Genomic DNA, 16461 nt, shown 5'->3' with positions numbered 1-16461 from the left:
AATCCAGCTCTTCTTCCCATTGAATCCTGTTCTTCTTCCCATTGAATCCAGTTCTTCCCATTGAATCCAGCTCTTCTTCCCACTGAATCCAGCTCTTCTTCCATGCCAATTCCCATCCCTGGAAGTGCCCAAGGCCAGGTTGGAAGGTGCTTGGAGCCTTGGTCTAGTGGAAGGTGTCCCTACCCTTGTTGGACTGACCTTAAAGTCCCTCCCAACCCAACCCAACCCAACCCAACCCATTCCACGATTCCAGGACATTCCCGCTGGGATTTTCAAGCACCTCCCAGAGGGAAACATCATGATGAATTCCCTGTTAATTTGCACTCTCCCCCTCTAATCAACCGTCTGTAAACACCAGCCCTCGGAAAACCGTCACCAGCAGCACGAGCAAGGTTGGCAGGAGCAGGGAGGGGGAATTAAGGCGCTTTCCTTCCTCCTATGCAAATCTCCCTGCTAATTACATTTTATTAATATTGGGATGCCGACGCTCCCGCTCTTGTTTTCCCTCATCGTGGCCACGGTTAAAATCAAATTGCAAATGAACCAGCTCAATATTTGTCTGAATCACTTAAGCCTCTGACTTTCATCGTTCTCGCAAGCAGCTCCTCCAGCTATGCCAGAACTGGGTGTGTTCCTTTTCCCTTTTTTCCCTGTTTTCGAGGTATTTTGCCATGATTATTCCATGGGTGACACTGATATTTTGTTATGATAAATTGGCTGGGTCATTATCATCAGGAGGTTGTTGGGTTGTCTTATATTTATAATAAGGTGCTTTTCATTGCAGAATGGGGGGGAAATGGGAAAAAACATCCTTTTTTTGTTCTAAACAGGCTGATCTCGCAACTTTTGGGTCGGAATTGAAGGGAACAATGTTATATTTTTCCCTTTTTATTCTGGAGAGAGGCTTTGAAAGGGCCTAATCAAACACAAATTGGAGCCTCGAGCCTGGAGTTCTCTGCAGACGAGCAGGTCTTTGAGGTTGAAGGGTTGATAATCTCCCAAACTGGCTCTTCCAGGCCTCAGCACCCCACGATACCTGGTCTGGCTGCTATTTTTATGGAAAATCATGTCAGGACCACATCCACCAGGCCATGTGCTACCCAAAACCTTGATTTTTTTAGTGTATAAACTGTTGGCTTTGCCTCAGTTGGGGCGAGCCTTGATTGTGCCTCTGACATTGTTTATTTCTGGGGTTGTTTTGTTGTTCAGGTGCAGCAGCAGAGCGGAAAAATCCTGGGGAAAAGCAGCCTAAATGTTTGTCAGGCTGAATTTAGGAGCTTTTGCTCCAGATCTGTTGTGATAGAAATGCCAAATTCCATCAGCTTCGTTTGCTTCAGGTGGCTCCTGCAAATCCTCCCGCTGCCTTGTCCATCTGTTGATGCTGATGTTTTTCATTCCCTGGTTGGGTTTTGTGGGGTTTTTTTAATGGAGAAATGAGGATACTCTTCACCACCACGGACAAGCTGGAAAATATTCCCTGTGTTGTGGAGCTTATCAAAGAAATTGATCAGTTGCATGAGCTGGGGTTTGGGGTTTTTTTCCCCAGAAGAAACAAAATAATTGAGAAGGGAAAATATTTCTCGGTTGACAGAAAAATCCATAATTAAATCCATAATTATCACTGGGAGGGAGTTGATTTTTTGGAAGTCTGGTGAGGGTGTGGAATTACTGGTGCCATCAGAGCCACTTACAGATATCCCTTAAAGACAGGGATGCAAATGGGATGCGGAGGCCTAAATCCCAACATGCCCTGGCCACGGCTGTGGGGTGATTAAACGGCTCCGTTCTCACCCCAGAGAGCCAAAAAAAGGCCAAAATCCATCATTATCCAGGTGGTTCTCCTGGATTTCCACAGGGATGGGTCTGTGGGACTCAGTTCAGGAGGGGCTGGGATCCAGCTGGGCTGAAGGATCCATTTAGGAACGAGTTTTATGATCCCAAACCCAGCTCGGAGCTGGCTGTTGGAAAGGGCAATGTAAGGCCTTCAGTGGGGCTGAGGAGGCCAGAGATCTCCTGGAAAGGGCTTTATTCCCACTCTGATGGAAAAGAGGAGAGCATCTTCCCTGCAGAGTGTCCTCACCGTGACTCCTGCTCCCTCCTCCACTCCACGAGTCCCAGAGAGGAGCAGCAGCTGAGGATGGAGATGTTCGTGGCCAAGGAGAAAAGAGTCACATTAACACAGAAAGAAATGGGCTGATGATAATAAAATAGGTTTAGGTAGAATATTTGGGAGAAATTCCTCCCTGTGAGGGTGGGGAGGGACTGGGATGGAATTCCCAGAGCAGCTGTGGCTGCCCCTGGATCCCTGGAAGTGTCCAGGGCCAGGCTGGAGCCCCCTGGGACAGTGGGAGGTGTCCCTGCCCATGGCAGGGGTGGGACAATCCTTTGGTTGTACTTTTCAGCCAGACTTTCAGTGGGGAGGTCTCACTCCTGTCATGGCTCATCTTCTCTGTTTCCCACATCTGTGCTTGCCAATCCCAGAGCTGGGCTGGAAAATGTCAACATTTCCATTATTTTTCCTAAATTCAGAGTTTTTGTGGTTTTTAAGGGACGGGTGGGCACTAAGAGAGGAGGCACCTGCAGTGGCAGACAAGGGACACTACAGAGGTTTCCCAGGAGCTTTAATTCCATGTGGCCGGGCCCTGTCAGGTGCCAAGGTGACATTTGGGGACCTCAAACCCCTCTTTAGGGTGTGCTGGAGCCCCAAAGGTGACAATTCCTCCGGTCATGGCCATCCCTGATTATTGTGGCACGAACCCTGTAATTCCAAGAGAAAATTCCATTCCCGAGCAGCCAAAGAGGGCTCCCATTTCCTGAAGACATTTTTTATTATCCAAACAAAATTTGCAGCACTGCGGGGACTCCTCCCTTTGTTTTTTTCTGTCGGATTCCACCAGATGTGGCGCAGTTTGGGTGGAAAACCCGGCTTTTCACTATTCCAGCTGAACGAGTTCTCCTTCGTCTTCAGCAAAGCCTCGGGGGGGAAAGCAGAGACAAAAATAAAAACCTGGGGAGAAAAAAGGTCGCCGTGAGAAGCAGGGATTTGGGATGAAAAGACCCGGGAGGAAACAAGCGGGAAGAGCTCCCCGGGTGCTGGAGAGAAGAGGAGGAGGTTTGTGCCTGCAGCCTCCTCCGAGCTGACCTGAAACAAAAATCGTCAGCACTGAGCTGGGTTTTTTCTGCTTTTCGATCAAAAGATGGGAATTTGCTGCTGTTTGTGGCACAGAAATGCAAAGGAGGTGAGGTGGAAATATCTGGAAAAGGGATAAAATGCAGGAAAAGGGGTAGAGAAGCGTGAGGTCATTGATTTGATTATGCCCTTATTTATTTTCCATTGTATTGGGAGCTGCCAGATGGTTTTGGCTTTTCACCTCCTTTTTCATCAGATTTAGGTAATAATGGAAAGTCTTGGAAGGATGGGAGGAGCCGGAATCACGGGACCAGACCAGATCTGGGGGCTTGGTTGGGGTCAGGTGTTGGAGAGGAAGGTGGGGATGGAGAAGCTCGGCCAGAATGGATAAACCAACTCCCGTGGGAAAGCCTCATCCCTATTTCCTCATGGCAGGAGGATTTTAGGGCTTAAATCACAAGGTTTTGCATTCCTGAATGGAATTAATTAACTAATTAATTAATTTGTGGGTACCACCCTATATGTATCCCTTCCAAACATACCCAAGAAGTGGGAAAATACGGGTGACACCGGCGGCTTTTGGAGGTTTGTTCTCTGGAACGAACCTGGAATGTCCAAGCATGGACCCCGAGGTGGGAAGCTGGCTCTGGACCCTCAGTGCTCCAAGAAGTGTCCGAGGTGGAGGTGATTCCATGTTCTGGGCCTACGGAGAGCTGAGCCCAAGCTCCCAAAGCCCCTTGGTGGCACCTCTGGCCCAGGTGAGGCTCCATTGACTCCAACCAGGGAGCCCTTGGTGGCCTCAGGGAGGTCCCAGCTCACACGGAGCCTTCCCACGGGACCCATCCCCACTCCAGTCCGACAAGGGGGAACGGCTTCCCCCTGCCAGAGGGTGGGGATAGACGGGATATGGGGAAGGAATTCCTCCCTGGGAGGGCGGGGAGGGGCTGGGATGGAATTCCCAGAGCAGCTGGGGCTGCCCCTGGATCCCTGGAAGTGTCCAAGGCCAGGCTGGAGCCCCCTGGGACAGCAGGAGGTGTCCCTGCCCATGGGGACAGGGATGAGCTTTAAGATCCCTCCATCCCAACCCATTCCATGATTCCACCATCGCCATCACCCCGGACCTGGATCCTTGCCCTGGATCTCCCGGCGAGCGCTCTGCTTTGTTTTCTGTTTACTCTTTTCTCCTCTCCTCCACTCATGAATATTCAAATGGAGCTCCAAAATAGCCAAGAGCACTTTAATCAGGGCCTATCTGCAGCCTAATCAGGGATCAGACTAATCAGGAAGTTCAGAGCCGGCTTCAGCTCTTGCTGCAGGAGGCAAAAGTTTGCTCCCAGCTCCAGGACAGAGTTTGGCGAAGGCTCTTTTGCATCTGCCTCAGTTCCCAGAAGAGAAAACCAGGATTTACTGCTCACATCTGGCGGTTTAGAGCTTCTCGGCGGGAGCAGGGAATGCTGGAGACGTCACTGGAACCAGGGAGATGCCACCAGAGCCGGGGTTGTCACGAGGAAATTATGGAAAGAACGCGGTGCTAACTCAGCCCCGACATCTCCTGCGCTTCCAGCCATGGGGATCTCGCTTTTCCAGCCAATCGCTCCAAATCCCATTTTTTTCCTGAATTTTCTCCCTTGGCTGGGGTTGGATCCTGCTTGCAGGAGGAGGGTTTCCATGCAGAAAAGCTGCTGAGCTCCTCCTCTGTAGGGGTTTGGAAATCATGAGCTTCGGCTTCTCCCTAACCAGGATTTTCCAACAGCGATTGCATCCAAAGGGAGAGGAAAATAAAATCCCCGAGATAAATAAAGGTAAAACTTTTTTAAGGTTTAATGAACTTAAAATGAGACCTCCTGAGGGCTGCAGGCCTGGTTTTTCTTCTCCCTCAGACAGAGAATTTTGCAGAAAATCCTTTAACACGACTCACATGAAAGTCTTGGCTTCCCAAAGTCTCCTCAGATATCCAGGACAAAAGCTCCCATTATCTTGCCCCTTTTTCAATCACAATTTCGTGGGATAAGGAGCCACAATGTGCCTGGATTAGGTCTTTAATGCAGATTTGCCGATGAGGTTTTCTTTTGAAAGTCTGCATTTACAGAAAAGTGGGGATTTCACAATAAATAATTCCTCTGCCTGGCCACGGTCCTGCTCGGGGGGCAGAGGTTCAATAACGTGTCTTGTTATTGTGTTGCTGCATCCAGGGTGGATTTCTTCCCTTTTCCTTGGATAATGAGGAGCTGTGGGCCCCATTCCCTGCAGTACCAACATGGGAATGGAGCTCCAAAGCGCTGAGGGCGAGCAGGGAATGGAAGGAATGCTGGGGATGGATCTTAGAGCTCATCCAGTGCCACCCTTGCCCTGGGCAGGGACACCTCCCACTGTCCCAGGCTGCTCCAACCGGGCCTTGGGCACTCCCAGGGATCCAGGGGCAGCCACAGCTGCTCTGGGAATTCCATCCCAGCCCTTCTTACACCCTCACAACCAGGAATTCCTTCTCAAAATCCCATCAAATCCTACTCTTCATAACTTTGAAGCCATTCCCTGTGTCCTGTCCCTCCATGCCTTGTCCCCAGTCCCTCTCCAGCTCTCCTGGAGCCCCTTTAGGCCCTGCAAGGGGCTCTGAGGTGTCCCTGGAGCCTTCCCTTCTCCAGGCTGGACATTCCCAGCTCTCACAAGATTATGCTGGATTTTCCAGGCTCTGGCATTGCCAGTGGAGAGGGAAACTGGGGACAGACCATTTGCAAGAGCCTGGATGGACGGGACACAGGGAACGGCTTCCCACTGCCAGAGGGCAGGGCTGGATGGGATATCAGGAAGGAATTCCTGGCTGTGAGGGTGGGGAGGGGCTGGGCTGGAATTCCCAGAGCAGCTGTGGCTGCCCCTGGATCCCTGGAAGTGCCCAAGGCCAGGCTGGATGGAACTTGGAGCCCCCTGGGACAGTGGGAGGTGTCCCTGCCATGGCAGGGGTGGGATGGGATGAATTTAAGGTCCCTTCCCACCCAAACCATTCCAAGATTCCACTCCATGCTTTCCCAGAATACAAAACATCTTTCCAAGGTGTTTCACTCCCCAATTCCCAGCTCCTCACCGCTTTTCCCGTTTCACATAGGCCTTTCCCCGTTACTTTAACAAAGTTTTATGTGTTTTAATTTTCTTTTACGACTTCGCAGCCGATTTCCAACCGCTTCCCACAAGGAGGCAATGAGACAGAGCTCCCAAAAATCCCCGCATCCATCACTGCCTTGTTTCCCTCCCTTTCATCCGTAACCGCTCTCCAACCACTTGGACAACCGACACTTCGGAGCTCGCAATTAGACCCAGGCTTTGTGCTCCTGATGAAGGCATATTAATTAAATCAGGGCTTTTCAAGCCTACAACAAATCCAGGAGTGGTCTGTGCCAATTTTCTCCTTCCTTGAAACCCAGAGCCTCCCAACTTCAGGCACCTGACGGGGAGTGAGCGTTTTGCCCTGATGGAGAACAATAAACTGGGATTTATACACGGGAGCCTTGTGGAAAAGCTGCTTTTTCCTTCCCAAAATGCAAATTATGGAATAAAACAACGTGAGATCGGGGGGAAATTTTATAACCTCCCCTTCCCAAGAGGTTTTAAAGTGAACTTCTCATTTCTAACCACGCCTGGGAGAAAGAGGAAAACACGGGATAACTCCATGGCATAAATTGATTCCATGAGATAATGTTGACAGGACAAGAGGGAACGGCCTCAGGTTGTGCCAGGTTGGATTTAAGGAAAATCCTCCTTGGGAAGAGCTGCCCAGCCCTGGCAGGGGTGCAGTCCCTGGGGGGGATTTAACAGGGCATGGGGCGTTTGGGGACGTGGCTTAGTGGTGGCCTTGGAAGTGCTGAACAGTTGGAATCGATGCTCTCAGAGGGCTTTTCCAACCCAAACGATTCCATAATTCCATGTTCGTTTGCTCCACAACAACCTGAACCTCAGGCAGAGCTGAAAAACTCCTGTATTTTCAGTTTTCTTTGGAATTTCTGCACTTGTGCCGTGTTTTGAGGCACAGAGGGCGCAGGGTCCTGTACCTGGGATGGTTTGAGGGGTTGAGGCCCCTCAGGGAGATCCTGGATTGGCTGGAAGCACAAGTCCCCAGAGCCTTGGTTAATTAAAACGCTCATCAAGAATCTGCAGTCACTAACGAGTCATTTTCTAGATGAGACGGGAAGGGAAGGGTTAACAGGAGTTACAGGGAGAACCCTGGGCTCTTCCCAGGGACAGGGATGGAAAATCCCACAGGATCACAAAAACTGAGAGCGGAGGGAGCAGATGGATGAGCAGAGTTCAAGAATCCCAGGATCACGGAATGGTTTGGGTTGGAGGGACCTTAAATCCCACCCAGTGCCACCCCTGCCATGGGCAGGGACACCTCCCACTGTCCCAGGGTGCTCCAGCCTGGCCTTGGGCACTTCCAGGGATCCAGGGGCTTCTCTGGGAATTCCCCTTCCCACCCTCATTCCTTCCCAATATCCCATCCATCCCTGCCCTCTGGCACTGGGCAGCCATTCCCTGTGTCCTGTCCCTCCAGCCCTTGTCCCAAGCCCCTCTGGGCTCTGGAAGGGACTTCAGGGTCTCTCCAGAGCCTTCTCTTCTCTGATCATCAACCAGAACCCAAAAATTTATTACATCCAATCAAATTCCCTTTTCCTTTGATGTTAAACCCTCCAGTCTGTGCTTCCAACCTGCCCTTTCCCACTCCTTCACCGCCCTCGTTAGGAGCAAACACAGCAATTAAGGGCTTTGTGTTTGCGATAATTAATGCCTTGATTAAAACTGAGAAGTTCTGGAGCAGGAAAGAATCCCAAGCCCTTTTCCTGCAGGAGGCTGTTCCCTTGGAGGGCTCCTTCTGCCGCAGAAGGATTTCCTCACAATTGGAAATGAGTTTTCCTTCCAGTGGGAGGAGAAAGGATCGTTCGCTCCGCAGCCTAACGGGCACGGGCATCTGGTTTTAATAAACACACGGAAAGGGATTTTTCCTGCAGTCAGGAATTAGCATTCAGGAGCTTTACAAGGCTCGTAAAGCTCCAAAAATTTCTGTCTTTTATTCCACTAAAGTCGTTTTCAGGCTGTGTCCTCTGAAGCCCAAGAGGTTCCACGGATTCTCCTCCACCCAAATGGTTCCATGGACCCTCCTCCACCCAAAAGGTTCCATGGATTCTCCTCCACCCAAATGATTCCACGGATTCTCCTCCACCCAAAAGGTTCCATGGATTCTCCTCCACCCAAAAGGTTCAATCCATTCCCCTCCACCCAAAAGGTTCAATCCATTCTCCTCCACCCAAATGATTCCATGGACTCTCCTCCACCCAAAAGGTTCTGTGGATTCTCCTCCACCCAAATGGTTCCACGGATTCTCCTCCACCCAAATGGTTCCATGGATTCTCCTCCACCCAAAAGGTTCCATGGATTCTCCTCCACCCAAATGGTTCCGTGGATTCTCCTCCACCCAAAAGGTTCCATGGATTCTCCTCCACCCAAATGGTTCCGTGGATTCTCCTCCACCCAAATGGTTCCATGGAATCTCCTCCACCCAAAAGGTTCCATGGATTCTCCTCCACCTCCCACGGTTTTCAGCATTGGTGGTGATGGGTTTTCCCTGATCTGCCCAATTTCACTTTTTCCCCTGTCTGGCAAACCTGGGAGGTTTTTCCATTTGGGATTTTTGGGATCTGATCCTTGAGGGAGGGAATCTGTTGGGATTTTCATGCCGTTGTCTCCACATCCTGTTGGGTTAACGGTTGGATTTGATGGTCACCGGCACAGGGTGCCCAGAGCAGCTGTGGCTGCCCCTGGATCCCTGGAAGTGTCCAAGGCCAGGCTGGACAGGGCTTGGAGCAGCCTGGGACAGTGGGAGGTGTCCCTGCCCATGGGACTGGACAGACTTTAAGGTCTCTCCCAACCCAAACCAGTCTGGGATTCTCTGATTCCCAGTTTTTGGGGATCTAAATTTATGGGGAGCCAGGCAGAACCTGCTCTCCAGACCCAAAATATTTGGATATCTCCTGCCACATCCTGGTCAACTCCGAGTGCCCTTCATTAGCACCCGGCCTTACCCACCCTTGGATTTGGGTGTTTATAGCTCTTTTTACTCTTCCCTTCCAGAAAATATCCCTTTTTATGGATTCTCTGCCTAAAATCAGGATCGGGCTGGGTCAGTGCCTCCCCTGTGTGTCCCCAGCGTGTCCCCCTCAATTCCAACTGTTTAGAGGGAAATAAAAGGAAAATAAAGGGTGGAGGAAGAAGGAGGAGAAGAAGGAAGAAGAGGAGAAGAAGAAGGCGAAGGAGAAGGAGAAGGAGAAGGAGAAGGAGAAGGAGAAGGAGAAGGAGGAAACAGAGCTGCCCAAACCCCTTGCGTAGGAAGGTTCTTTGTACGGAATAAACCCCCAGACCTTTTTTCCAAGGTCCATCTCCACATCCAGCCTCCAAACCAGCCACTTGCAGAGCTGTGAGGAAGGACCTGGGAAGGCATCAGCCCTGGATGGCAGAGCAGGCAGCGGGAATGTTCACCAGGAGCCTCCTTCTCCTCCTGTTTCCATTCCTGTGCAAGATGGAGGAGATGAAGGCATCAGTGTCTCAATATTTGGGGTACGACTCACTCCGGGTGTGTTTTCCCACCAACGGTGTTTCCCAGGATGGAGGAGCCAGGCTTAAGGCAAAGGGGAAAGGATAGGAAGGGTTTAAGCCATGGAATTATTTCCATTTATTTGCTGTTGATTTGTTCCTGGTTTCCTGAGGTATGGATTGAGCAGCCCAGCCTGGTGGGAGACCACGCCAGAGAGGTGGAACTGGCTGGTCTTGAAGGTCCCAAACCGTTCTGGGATTCTTAAATCCTGGAATCATAAACCCAAGGGAAAACCTGGAGATGATCAGTCGGGATCAGGGGGAGAATTTTCTCCAGCTTCTTCCTGGGAACAGACAGAGAGATAAAAAGCAATGCAGTGATTTCATTTTCTGTGCAAAAATATCGTTCACCGGCGATATAAAGGGTAGAGAAATAATGGCTGCAGTGGTTGGAGCAGTGTTCCTTTGGGAAAAGCTGTTGGAAGTCAAGGAGAAAGGGCTGGAATGGACAAAGGGCGACGCCACGGCCTGGTCTGGGATGAGGCTTTGTTGTGTTCCTGTGGCTTGGAGGAAACGGCCTCAAACTGGGGAGGTTCAGGTTGGATATTGGGGAAATTCCTTCATGGAAAGGGTTGTCCAGTTCATTCCTGGGGGGGATTTAGCAGTGGATGTGGCACCTGGGGACATGGTTTAGGGTGGCCTTGGCAGTGCTGGGGGCACAGTTGGACTCGATGATCCTGAAGGCCTTTTCCAACCCCAAGGATCCCGTAATTCCCTGTTAGTTTCCTCTACAACAACCAGATGATGGGGAATGTTTCCAAGGTTCCTTCCAACCCAAACCATCCCAGGATTCCATGAAACATCTCCCAGGGCTGAATCCTCCTCAGCAAAGTGACCTTGGGGTCCTTGATACAAAAATAAAAATTTATAAATGTTTTTAATACCTAAAAACCAGGAGATTGAGCATCAAACCAGCTCCTTTTTCTGTGCCTTCAGCAGAGAGGTAAAAGGGATATTTTTGAGGAGTCTGGTCTTGTTTTGGGAAACCTGGAGCCTCTTTAGCCCTGGGAAAGGGGACCAGGAGCCATTCTGGGAATGTGCCCTCAGTGTGAGGCCCTTTCCGGCTCTCTTATCCAAGGAAAAAGCTTTAATTTACATAAATTATATTTTAAAGAGTAATTAAACATCTCAAAAATGCTGGAGGAGGCACAGAGTGCATGGCAGGGGCACGGGGAGGGAGCAATTCCAGAGGGAGGGTGCTCAGGGCTGGGAATTCGGACTTTTCCTGCTGTTCCAGAGCCGGGAATGTGCCATCCCTCCTTGTCCCTGTGCCATCCCTGTGTCCCTTCCCTCACCCCGCCCCTGCCCGCGGCAACTCCCGGCCCTGCTCAGCGCCAGCACAGCGAATTCCAACAGAATTCCAACGGGAAAACAGCCCAGGCTGAGGGATTTCATACGGGGCTGGCTCCGATTTCCTCGGAATTCTTTTCCAGGCCCCCATCACCTGGAGGGAAAACGCGGTGGCCAAATTGTCCCACCTGAATTAAAATCTCTCCCCGGTTATCCTTTTAATCAGAGGGAATTTATTCCAGAGGGACACGGGGTCACGTGGTGCAGACAGAAATGTCCCTTAAAGGCTCCTTTTCTGCTCCAGCCGTAGAAAATTCCATATAAATTCCGGCAGGAACCCGCTGCCTCCTCCCAGGGGCTCCCGGGGGTCTCATCCCAGGCTGTCCCACACCTCCGCAGCCCTCCCTGCTTCCCTGGTCTCTCCCTGCCACCTGCTGGAAAAAAACCTGGATAAATTTAAATAAACCTGAATTTACCCAAGAAGGGCAGGGGTTGGAGGTTGCTCAGGTGGGATTTGGGTGTTTTTAGGAGAAGGAGCTCCCGGGAATGTCTAAAACCCTCCCAGCCCACACTGCGTCCCCCTCGCAGGTCCTGAGGGTGGAATTCCAGGTGGGTTTTTTGGTGAGGAAGTAGAGCAGGTTGTCCAGGGAAGCTGTGGGTGCTCCTGGGAGTGTCCAAGGCCGGGTTGGATGGGGCTTGGAGCACCCTGGGACAGTGGGAGATGTCCCTGCCATGGCAGGGGTGGGACTGGGTGGGCTTTGAGGTCCCTTCCCACCTGAACCACTCTGGGATTCCACGATCCCATATCCATTGGGAAGAAAAGGGGATTCTAAGGAGTATGGGATGGAGGGAAGCAGCTTTTAGGGAAGCGATGCTGGAGGAAAGGTCTTGGGAGACCCTCAGGCACTAAAACAACCACGAGGATCCGGGCGAAGGTTCCTGATGATAAACACAAACCTCAGGAAAAGCCACAGTTCCAGAGGAGAGACCCTACAGAACCTTCCAGAGGGAGCCAGACTCTTCCCAGGGGTGTTCACTGGAAGGATGGGAGTCAGGGGGCAAAAATGGGAATCATTCACCTGCCAAAGAAAAGCTTTTTCCCTTCTTTTCCCCCCTTTTTTCCCCTTAAATGTACAAAGATCAAAGCCGGGATGAGTTTTCCAGGGAGGGTGGGGTGTCCTCGTCCTGGGTGATGCTCAGATCCCACCGGGACACTGCTCCGGGCAGGGACTGGGCACAAACTGGGCTGCTCTGGGATTTAGGAGCTGAACCTCCCATCCCTCCCGTCCCTCCTGCTTCCCTTCCTCCGCAATTCCTGCCTCCCAACATCCCAAATCCTCATGCCGGGAGAGGACATTCAAGCCCAGTCCCACACCCGCGGGTCCCCTTTTCCTTCCAGGAGCCGAGCGAGGGCTGGAGCCGCGCTGCAGCCGCAAACGCGGGTCTCTGCAGCCCTCTAGTGCCCGGAGAAACATGGAAAAACCGACTTGGGGGGAGTTTGGATGAGGACAAAGGGCAAGGACAGCTCGGGCTCGGTGTCCTCGGGTGGGGATCAGGGATCGGCATCCTCAGGCTGCTCCCAATCCATTCCCCACCCCGCTTCCCAGTGCCAGAGGGCAGGGATGGATGGGATATTGGGAAGGAATGAGGGTGGGAAGGAGAATTCCCAGAGAAGCCCCTGGATCCCTGGAAGTGCCCAAGGCCAGGCTGGAGCACCCTGGGACAGTGGGAGGTGTCCCTGCCCATGGCAGGGGTGGCACTGGGTGGGATTTAAGGTCCCTCCAACCCAAACCATTCCGTGATCCTGGGATTCTTGAACTCTGCTCATCCATCTGCTCCCTCCGCTCTCAGTTTTTGTGATCCTGTGGGATTTTCCATCCCTGTCCCTGGGAAGAGCCCAGGGTTCTCCCTGTAACTCCTGTTAACCCTTCCCTTCCCATCTCATCTAGAAAATGACTCGTTAGTGACTGCAGTCTCTTGATGAGCGTTTTAATTAACCAAGGCTCTGGGGACTTGTGCTTCCAGCCAATCCAGGGTCTCCCTGAGGAGCCTCAACCCCTCAAACCATCCCAGGTACAGGACCCTGCACCCTCTGTGCCTCAAAACACGGCACAAGTGCAGAAATTCCAGATCCTTTGGGAAGGAGGAAGGTTCTGATCCCTTCCGGTGACAACGGTGGCTTTACAAGGGCTTGGCCAGAAGTGAAAAAAACAGAGTAGAAAGCACAAAATTTGGGATTTGATCCCTAAATTCTGAAGTGCTTTTGGGATTTAGGCAGGTGCAGGAAGCCCCTCTGGGTCTCAGCTCTCCTTCCCCACCTCCTCAGGCTGAGCAGAACCACTGGAATCGCCTTGTCCTGTCCTGTGGTCCCACACTGTGCTCTGTGTTCCCAAAATCCAGGAATTTTCATTTTCCCAGGCTGCTGGTCCCTCTCAGCCGCATCGAAGGGACCAGGACACCCCAGAGGGAGCAGCAGTGTCACTGTCCCATCTGGGGGGACAGAGGATGATCCATGTCCCAAATATCCCTCAGAATCTGAGAATTCCTGAGGCTCCAAAGTATCCCTGAGGCTCCGGAGCTTCCCTCAGCTCCAAGGCAGGCCTGGATTATCCCAGTGTGTGCTGATGGCTCAAACTGGGACAGCCCAAGGGCTGGGGTGTCCCCTGGTTGGGTGTGGGTGACATTGGAGAATCCCAGGGGGACCGGCTGGGATGGGAGATGAGAGTTTGCAAAATTCCCTCCCCTTCCAAAAGAAAATAAAAAATCAGGAAGAGAATCATGACATGGAAATCATTTTCTCATCACATCACAGAAAACGGATCAAATAAAGACAGCAATGGCTCCGTTTTCCTTGATTTTCCGATTTTCGCTGATTTTTTTCCTTCCATAAAAGGCTCTATTTTCCCAGATTTTCCCTGATTTTTTTCCTGTCATAAAAGGCTCTGTTTTCCCAGATTTTCCCTGATTTTTTTCCTGCCATAAAAGACTCCATTTTCCCTGGTTTTTTGGGTGTTGATCCCTAAACCGGCTCAAATCCTCGTGGCAAACCCTGGCAGGGAAAAGAAGCCTCCAGTCACCCCCGGCAGAATCCAAACCCGGAGTTTTCCATCCCTGCTGTCCCCAGTGCCAGGCCGGGTCCCAAAAGAGCTCTGGGATCTGCAGGAAGCCGAAAATGAATCGGGATGCTGAGGATTGGGAAAGCCGGAGCTGGCGGCCACCTGAGGAGCGCATTTGCATCCCTTTGTTTGTCCCACCTGCGCCTTCCCTTTGGTTTCAGCGGATGGATCTCGCTTTGAAGCCGTCCCTGCATCGGGAAAGAGCCGGGAATGAGCCGAGAATGGGCTGGGAAAGGGATGGGAATGAGCTGGGAAAGGGATGGGAATGAGCCGAGAATGAGCCGGGAAAGGGACGGGAATGAGCCAGGAATGAGCCAAGAATGAGGCAGGAATGAGCCGGGAATGAGCCGAGAATGAGCTGGGAATGAGCTGGGAATGAGCCGGGAATGAGCCAGGAATGAGCCAAGAATGGGCCGGGAATGGGCTGGGAATGGGTCGGGAATGAGCCGGGAATGAGCTGGCAATGAGCCAGGAATGAGCCAGGAATGAGCCGAGAATGGGCCAGGAATGAGCTGGGAATGAGCTGGGAATGAGCATCTCCCGCTCCCGTGGGTGTTTGAGGTGGAGCTCGTGGCGTTTTCCAGCCTTTCCCACCCTGTGGAACGGGGCTGATCCGAGCCAGGGGCGGCAGGAGCGGCACCAGTTTGTCCCCCCTGGGGTGTGGGAGGATCCCAAACTTCCCTGCCGGGGCCGGCAATTCCCATCCAGCGCCGCTGCCCCTGGGAGTGTGGGAACAGGCACCGGGTGGCCCTTCCCGTGGGTTGATTCCCAATGGAAAAGGTGAAAATGAGGACTTTTGGCCATTCCCATGGGTTGTTTTCTGGATTCCCAGTGGAAAAGGTGAAAATGAGGATTTTTGGCCATTCCCATGGGTTGTTTTCCTGGATTCCCATTGGAAAATGGGAAAAGGAAGATTTTTGGCTGTTCCCATGGTTTGTTTTCCTGGATTTCCATTGGAAAATAGGAAAAGGAAGATTTTTGGCCGTTCCCATGGTTTGTTTTCCTGGATTTCCATTGGAAAAGGTGAAAATGAGGATTTTCGGCCATTCCCATGGGTTGATTTCCTGGATTTCCATTGGAAAAGGTGAAAATGAGGATTTTTGGCCGTTCCCATGGGTTGACTTCCTGGATTTCCATTGGAAAAAGTGAAAATGAGAATTTTTGGCGGTTCCCATGGTTTGTTTCTCTGGATTCCCATTGGAAAGTGGGAAAATGGGGCTTTGCCTTTCCAGGCTGGCCCAGTGAGGGCTCCTCTGGAATTTAATTCCGGAATGCTGTCCCTGTCCAGGATGAAAATCCCCAAGGTGCCGAATCCTGCCCCGTCGTGTTCCACTCCCGACAGGAGGGCTGGGATTCCGAGATCCAGAAAAGTTTATTTGGGGATTTAACTGGGCCAGGACCGACCCCATGGAGCCGGTTCCTCTCTCCCTGAGCCTGCTGAGGGCCGGGGATCCAACAGGGATTTTCCTGGAATTCCAGGGATTTGGGCTCCAGGACAGCTGCCCATGGAGGTGTCGGACTGGGTGACCTTCAGAGGTCATTTCCAGCCCAAACTGGGGTGTCTGGAGGAGCTGGGGCTGCCCCTGGATCCCTGGGAATGTCCGAGGCTGGGCTGGAACATCCTGGGATAGAGGAAGGTGTGAAGGGGTGGGGCTGGAGGAGATTTTAGGCCCTTTCCAACCCAAACCATTCCAGGATTTTGTGACCTCATCTCCAGGCTCCCAACGCCCTCACGATCCGGATACTTCTTCAAATAACCTCATTTTCCAGGGGATCCCTTGGGATGAGCCCTCGAGGTGTCCCAAATGCCACGGAGAGCTCGGAACCCGCAGCCCAAACCGTGCCGATCCCATTCCCTGGAATTCCCTGGGTTTCTGTGGGATTGACCTTTTCCTTGGAACGGCCAAAGCCGAAGATGTGGGAATGTCAGAGGGAGGTGGGAACTTCCCAAGGAGGCCACAAGGAAAAAGAGCTCACGGAGTAGCAGGAGAGCTGCTCACTGGAATAAACCATGGAATAAACCATGGAATAAATCATGGAATAAATCATGGACTAAATCATGGAATAAACCATGGAATAAATCGTGGACTAAACCATGGAATAAATCATGGAATAAACCATGGAATAAACCATGGAATAAATCATGGAATAAACCATGGAATAAACCACGGACTAAATCATGGAATAAACCATGGAATAAACCATGGACTAAACCATGGAATAAATCATGGAATAAACCATGGAATAAATCATGGAATAAACCATGGAATAAATCGTGGACTAAACCATGGA

Source organism: Corvus kubaryi, unplaced genomic scaffold, assembly GCF_017639235.1.
Source record: "Corvus kubaryi isolate FWS band 111438036 unplaced genomic scaffold, C.kubaryi_AGA036_p1.0 37265, whole genome shotgun sequence".
NCBI classification, from domain to species: Eukaryota; Metazoa; Chordata; class Aves; order Passeriformes; family Corvidae; genus Corvus; species Corvus kubaryi.
This window is presented reverse-complemented; position numbering follows the sequence as displayed.